The sequence below is a fragment of the Trachypithecus francoisi genome, unplaced genomic scaffold (assembly GCF_009764315.1).
Source record: "Trachypithecus francoisi isolate TF-2019V2 unplaced genomic scaffold, Tfra_2.0 Lachesis_group13, whole genome shotgun sequence".
NCBI classification, from domain to species: Eukaryota; Metazoa; Chordata; class Mammalia; order Primates; family Cercopithecidae; genus Trachypithecus; species Trachypithecus francoisi.
In genome coordinates, this window is record NW_022681458.1 from 75,249,408 (window position 1) to 75,257,430 (window position 8,023).

The window sequence follows — 8,023 nt, forward strand, 5'->3', positions numbered from 1 at the left end:
AATGAGTTCTCATTTTTAGGTTTCAGGAATGTTGACACCACCTTCTCTATCACTTCTCTACTCCTCACCCCTTTCCTTGACAATAACTGAAGTTTAATAGGTGCCACATTATGGAAGCTTAATAAATCATTCTTGGATGAATGAATGAATGCAAATATCCTATATATTAATATTTTGAGAATTCTTGAACTGTATCGCTGCAACTTTTTTGATTGAAATTACCTTAAGAATATCATAAACATTTACAATGTTGCAAAACATATATAAATTAAGTCTTCCAAGACAGCTCAGAAACTATTCTCTTATATATTTTGCACTCATAGCCAAAACATATAAAAGTATATATGTACATATTCAGCCATAAAAAGACATGAAACAATGGCATTTGCAGCAACCTAGATGGAACAGGAGACCATTATTCAAAGTGAAGTAACTCAGGAATGGAAAACTAAACATTGTGTGTTCTCACTCATAACTGAGAGCTAAGCTATGAGGATGCAAAGACATAAGGATGATACAATGGACATGGGAGACTTGGGAGAAATGGTGGGAAGTGGGTGAGGGATGAAAGGCTACAAATTGGGTACAGTGTATACTGCTTGGGTGATGGGTGCATCAAAATCTTGCAAATCACCACTAAAGCACTGACTCATGCAACTAAATACCACCTGTTGCCCAAAACCTATGGAAGTAAAAAATTACATATGTACATATTCAAAGTCTTTTACCATTTTTTATCCAGGAGACTATATTCTATACATAGTTTTATACCTTAATTTTTATTTAACAATAAATCATAAATTGTTTCTATCATCACATATAATGAATGAGCACCTTACTCATTCTTTTATACAACTGGATAGTATTTTAATGATGAAATGTGTAATAGTACTTGAATTATACTTTTACAATTAGAATACAGGGAGAAAATGAGTAAGGTAAATCTCAGGCTTGTGAAATTACAAACTCTAAATGTTTAAAAGATTTTTTTTGTTGTTGTTGTCAAGTAACCTTGAGAATCTGGATAAAAGATACCAGAAAAAAAGAATAAAAAAGAAAAACGCTAAAAGCAAAAGAAAGTCAGACAAAAAAATTCTTTTTATATCTAAATCTCAAGAAAATAAACTTCTGCTTTATCTTTTCCATAACTTATTCTTCTGGCAATTAATGAGATGTGTTAAAATACGACTTGATCTAGAGATTGGGAGCAGGGAATTACTAATGATGGAAGAAGAAGGGAGAGGCAGAGGTTGAAGGTCACAGTGACACACACAGACCTAACAAGAGGGAGCAGTTTGATTTCATGTCAACCAGCATTTTGCAAACAATTACTCAGGCAAGATGCTTATTGCTTTTAATCTAGAAAGACAAATGACAATTCTACACAACATATGCTTAGTCCCAGGTGAGTAATTATAGACTGTAATTGTTAAAGGAGTGTGCTGAAAATATTAACACTTTAGGTAACTTCCTTCTTAGGCCAAGGGGAAGTACTAGATAGCTTTTAGTGGTCTGCTTCTATCAAGGAGGATTTGGTGGTGCCAGATAGGAGAATATCTCTTTAGGATAATAATCCTAGACAGGCTAATATATCACATATGCCTTAGCAATCTCTAAGCAACAGTTACATTATTTATTATTCATATAAATCCTGAGCATTAGTGATTTATGCACCTTGACAAATGAGAGATTTGAAAGAATTCTAAAAGTAAACCTTTTTCAAAGAATGTTTTACTAATGAACCATTCTAGACACAACCAGAAGTCTACACACAGTACTTTATAAATTATATATGTTTTTAATTTCTAGTATCATATGTGATTTTGCAAGTTTTTTTCATTATTTATTTATTTATTTATTTATTTTTTAGACTATGGTATAGTGGGAGAGCATGGTTTGGGATGTAAGATAAACTTGCTTCATATCTCAATTTTACCATTCAGTGGTTAAACCATTTCTGTGAAATTCCTTTTGTCTTCAGTTTTTCTCAGTGTTGTTGTGAGTAATAAAGAGGTAATTTGGATCAGAGTTTTTTTGAGATTAAAAAAAAAAAATAACAGTTTTCCAGGCTAGGTGGCTGAATAGGAGTGGCTCCGGTCTGCAGCTCCCAGAGAGATCAGTGCAGAAGGCAGGTGATCTCTGCATTTCCAACTGAGGTACCTGATTCATTTCACTGGGACTGGTTAGACAGGCGGTACAGCCCACAGAGGGTGAGCAGAAGCAGGGTGAGGCGTTGTCTCACCCAGGAATCACAAGGGTTCAGGGAACTCCCTCCCATAGCCAAGGGAAGCCGTGAGGGACCCTGCTGTGAGGGATGGTGCTATCCAGCAGAGATACTATGCTTTTCCCATGGTCTTTGTAACCCATAGACCAGGAGATTCCCTCAGGTGCCTACACCACAAGGGCCTTGGGTTTCAAGGACAAAATTGGGCAGCTGTTTGGGCAGACACTGAACTAGCTGCAGGAGTTTTTTTTCGTACCCCAGTGGTGCCTTGAATGCCAGCAAGATAAAACTGTTCACTCCCCTGGAAAGGGAGCTGAAGCCAGGGAGTCAAGTGGTTTTGCTCAGCATATCCCACCACCACAGAGCCCAATAAGCTAAGATGTACTGTCTTGAAATTCTCACTGCCAGCACAGCAGTCTGAAGTTGACCTGGTATGCTCGAGCTTTGTGGGTGGAGGGGCATCTGCCATTACTGAGGCTTGAGTAGGCAGTTTTCCCCTCACAAGGTAAAAAAAGCCACTGGGAAGTTTGAACTGGGTGGGGCCTACTGCAAGTAGGCAAAGCTGCTGTAGCCAGACTGTCTCTCTAGATTCCTCCTCTCTGGGCAGGGCATCTCTGAAAGAAAGGCAGCAGTCCCAGTCAGGAGCTTATAGATAAAAGTCCCATCTCCCTGGACAGAGCACCTGGGAGAAGGGGTGGCTGTAGACACAGCTTCAGCAAACTTAAATGTTCCTGCCTGCCAGCTCTGAAGAGAGCAGCAGATCTCCCAGCACAGTGCTTGAGCTCTGCTAAGAAAGAGACTGGGAGACAACTCCTAGCAGGGGTCGACAGACACCTCATACAGGAGAGCTCAGGCTGGCGTCTGGTGGGTGCCTCTCTGGGATGTAGCTTCCAGAAGGAGCAGGCAGCATTCTTTGCTGTTCTGCATCCTCCATTGGTGATACCCAGCCAAACAGGGTCTGGAGTGGACCCACAGCAAACTCCAGCAGACCTGCAGAAGGGGGGCCTGACTGTTAGAAGGAAAACTAACAAACAGAAAGCAATAGCATCAACATCAACAAAAAGGATGATGACGCAAAACCTCTATCTGAAGGCCTCCAACAGCAAAGAGCAAAGGTACATAAATCCACGAAGATGAGAAAAAACCCATGCAAAAAGGCTGAAAATTCCCAAAACCAGAATGCTTCTTCTCCTCCAAAGGATCACAACTCCTCACCAGCAGGGGAACAAAATTGGATGGAAAATGAGTTTGATGAATTGACAGAAGTAGGCTTCAGAAGGTGGGTAATAACAAACTCCTCCAAGGTAAAGGAGCATGTTCTAACCCAATGTAAGGAAGCTAACTCCTTGATAAAAGGTTAGAGGAAATGCTAACTAGAATAACCAGTTTAGAGAAGAACATAAATGACCTGATGAAGCTGAAAACCATGACACGAGAACTACGTGATGAATGAACAAGAATCAATAGCTGAACTGATCAAGTGGAAGAAAGGATATCAGAGATTGAAGATCAACTTAATGAAATAAAGCATCAAGACAAGACAGAGAAAAAAGAATAAAAAGGAACAAAAAAAGCATCCAAGAAATATGGGAATATGTGAAAAGAGTGAACTACATTTGATTGGTGTACGTGAAAGTGATGGGGAGAATGGAACCAGCTGGAAAACACCCTTCAGGATATTATCCAGGAGAACCTCCACAACCTAGAAAGACAGGCCAACATTCAAACTGAGAACATACAGAGAACACCACAAAGATACTCCTCGCAAAGAGGAACCCCAAGACACATAATCATCAGATTCATGAAGGTTGAAATGAAGGAAAAAATGTTAAGGGCAGCCAGAGAAAGAGGCCAGGTTGTGAACAAAGGGAGGCCCATCAGACTAACAGCAGATATCTCAGCAGAAACCCTACAAGCCAGAAGAGAGTGGGGGTCAATATTCAACATTATTAAAGAAAAGAATTTTCAACCCAGAATTTCATATCCAGTCAAACTAAGCTTCATTAATGAAGGAGAAATAAAATCCTTTACACTCAAGCAAATACTGAGGGATTTTGTCACAGCAGGCCTGCCTTATAAGAACTCCTGAAGGAAGCAGTAAATATGGAAAGGAAAAACTGGTACCAACCACAGCAAAAGCAAACCAAAATGTAAAGACCATCGACACTATGAAGAAGCTGCATCAACTAATGGGCAAAATAACCAGCTAGCATCATAATGACAGGATTAAATTCACACATAATAAAATTAACCTTAAATGTAAATGGGTTAAATGTCCCAGTTAAAAGTACAGACTAGCAAATTGGATAAAGAGTCAAGACCCATTGGTGTCCTGTATTCAGGAGACCCATCTCATGTGCAAAGACATACATAGGCTCAAAAAAAGGGATGGAGGAAGATTAACCAAGCAAATGGAAAACAAAACAAAAAAAGCAGGGGTTGCAATCCTAGTCTCTGATAAAACAGACTTTAAACCAACAAAAATCAAAAAAGACAAAGAAGGTCATTATATAATGGTAAAGGGATCAATGCAACAAGAAGAGCTAACTATCCTAAATATATATGCACCTAGTACAGGAGCACCCAGATTTGTAAAGCAAGTTCTTAGAGACCTACAAGGAGACTTAGTCTCCCACTCCATAACAGTGGGAGACTTTAACATCCCACTGTCAATATTAGACAGATCAAAGAGACAGAAAATTAACAAGGCTATTCAGGACTTGAACTCAGCCCTGGACCTAGTGAACCTAATAGACATATAAAGAACTCTCCACCCAAAATCAACAGAATATACATTATTTTCAGCACCACATCACACTTATTCTATAATTGACCACATAATTGGAAGTAAAACTCTCCTCAGCAAATGCAAAAGAATGGAAATCATAACAAACAGCCTCTCAGACCACAGTGCAATCAAATGAGAACTCAAGATTAAGAAACTCACTCAAAACCACACAACTACATGGAAACTCAACAATCTGCTCCTGAGTGACTACTGGGTAAATAAAAAAATTAAGGCAGAAATAAGTAAGTTCTTTGAAATAAATGAAAACAAAGACACAACATATCAGAATCTCTGGGACACAGCTAAAGCAGTGTTTACAGGGAAATTTATAGTACTAAATGCCCACAGGAGAAAGCAGGAGAGATCTAAAATCGACATTCTAACATCAAAATTAAAAGAACTAGAAATGCAAGAGCAACCAAATTCAAAAGCTAGCAGAAAACAAGAAATAACTAAGATCAAAACAGAATTGAAGGAGATAGAGACATGAAAAACCCTTCAAAAATTCAATGAATTCAGCGGCTGGTTTTTTGAAAAGATTGGCAAAATAGGTAGACTGCTAGCCAGACTAATAAAGAATAAAAGAGGGAGGAATCAAATAGATAACCTTAAAAATTGATAAAGGGGAGATCACCACTGATCCCACAGAAATGCAAACTACCATCAGAGAATACTAGAAACACCTCTATGCAAATAAACTAGAAAATCTAGAAGAAATGGATACATTCCTGGACACATACACTTTCCCAAGATTAAACCAAGAAGTAGTCAAATCCCTGAATAGACCAATAACAAGTTCTGAAATTGGGGCAGCAATTAATAGCCTAGCAACCAATAAAAGCTCAGGACCAGACAGATTCACAGCCAAATTATACCAGAGGTACAATAAGGAGCTGGCACAATTCCTTCTGAAACTATTCCCAATAATAAAAAAAGAGGGACTCCTCCCTAACTCATTTTTATGTGGCAAGCATCATCCTGAAAGAAAAACCTGGCAGAAACACAACAAAAAAGGAAATTTCAGGTCAATATGCTGATGAACATCAATGTGAAAATCCTCAATAAAATACTAGCAAACCGAATCCAGTAGCACATTAAAAAGCTTATCCACCATGATCAAGTTGGCTTCATCCGTGGGATGCAAGGCTCGTTCAACATATGCAAATCAAAAACATGATCCATCACATAAACAGAAACAAAGACAAAAACCACATGATTATCTCAATAGATGCAGAAAATGCTTTCAATAAAATTCAACGCCTCCTTCATGCTAAAAACTCTCAATAAACTAGGTATTGATGAAACATATCTCAAAATAATACGAGCTATTTATGACAAACCCACAGTCAATGTCATACTGAATGGCCAAAAGCTGGAAGCATTCCCTTTGAAAACCGTCACAAGAAAAGAGTGCCCTCTCTCACCACTCCTATTCAACATAGTATTGGAAATTATGGGCAGGGCAGTCAGGTAAGAGAAATAAATAAAGGTTATTCAAATAGGAAGAGAGGAAATCAAATTATCTCTGTTTGCAGATGACATGATTGTATATTTAGAAAACCCCATTGACTCAGCCCAAAACTCCTTAAGCTGATAAGCAACTTCAGCAAAGTCTCAGGATACAAAATCAATGTGCAAAAATCACAATCATTCCTATATATCAATAATAGACAAACAAAGGCAAATCATGAGTAAATTCCCATTCACAATTGCTACAAAGAGAATAAAATACGTAGGAATACAACTTACAAGGGAGGTGAAGGACCTCTTCTAGGGGAATTACAAACCATCACTCAAGGAAATAAGAGAGGACATAAACAAATGGAAAAACATTCCATGGTCGTGGATAGGAAGAATTAATATCGTGAAAATGGCCATACTGCCCAAAGTAATTTGTAGATTCAATGCTATCTTCATCAAGCTACCATTGACTTCCTTCACAGAATTAGAAAAAACTACTTTAAAGTTCATATGGAACCAAAAAAGAGCCCATATTGTCAAGACAATCCTAAGCAAAAAGAACAAAGCTGGAGGCATCACGCTACCTGACTTCAAACTATACTACAAAGGCTGCAGTAACCAAAACAGCATGGTACTGGTACCAAAACAGATATGTAGACCAATGGAACAGAACAGAGGCCTCAGAAATAATGCCACACATCTACAACAATCTGATCTTCAACAAATCTGACAAAAACAAGCAATGGGGAAAAGATTCCCTAATTTAATAAATGGTGTTGGGAAAACTGGCTAGCCATATGCAGAAAACTGAAATAAGACCCCTTCCTTACACCTTATACAAAAATTAACTCAAGATGGATTAAATATTTAAATGTAAGACCTAAATCCATAAAAACCCTAGAAGAAAACATAGGCAATACCATTCAGATCCTAGGGAAGGGCAAAGACTTCATGACTGAAACACCAAAAGCAACTGCAACAGAAGCCAAAATTGACAAATGGGATGTAATTAAACTAGAGGGCTTCTGCACAGCAAAACAAACTATCATCAGTGAATAGGCAACCTACAGAATGGGAGACAATTTTTGCAATCTATTCATCTGACAAAGGGCAAATATCCAGAATCTACAAGGAACTTAAACAAATTTACAAGGAAAAAACAACCAAACCCATCAAGTAGTGAGCATAGCATATGAACAGACACTTTTCAAAAGAAGACATTTATGTGGCCAACACACATATGAAAAAAAGCTCGTCATCACTGGTCATTAGAGAAATGCAAATTAAAATGAGATACCATCTCATGCCAGTTAGAATGGTGATCACTAAAATGTTAGGAAACAACAATGCTGGAGAGGATGTGGAGAAATAGGAATGCTTTTACACTGTTGGTGGCAGTGTAAATTAGTTCAACCATTGTGGAAGACAGAGTGGTGATTCCTCAAGAATCTAGAACCAGAAACACCATTTGGCCCAGCAATCCCATTATTGGGTATATACCCAAAGGATTATAAATCATTCTACTATGAAGACACTTGCACACATATGTT

General features: G+C 38.1%; 1 long non-coding RNA gene across 1 annotated transcript; it reads right to left on the minus strand.

Moving 5' to 3' along the window:
- Window positions 1-504: 504 nt before the first annotated feature.
- LOC117094910 lies at window positions 505-7,613 on the minus strand. The gene is made up of 3 exons (XR_004441722.1): window positions 7,603-7,613; window positions 7,172-7,173; window positions 505-636 (listed from the first exon to the last, which is right to left on the minus strand). It is a non-coding gene; the product is annotated as an uncharacterized LOC117094910 (long non-coding RNA).
- Window positions 7,614-8,023: the final 410 nt, after the last annotated feature.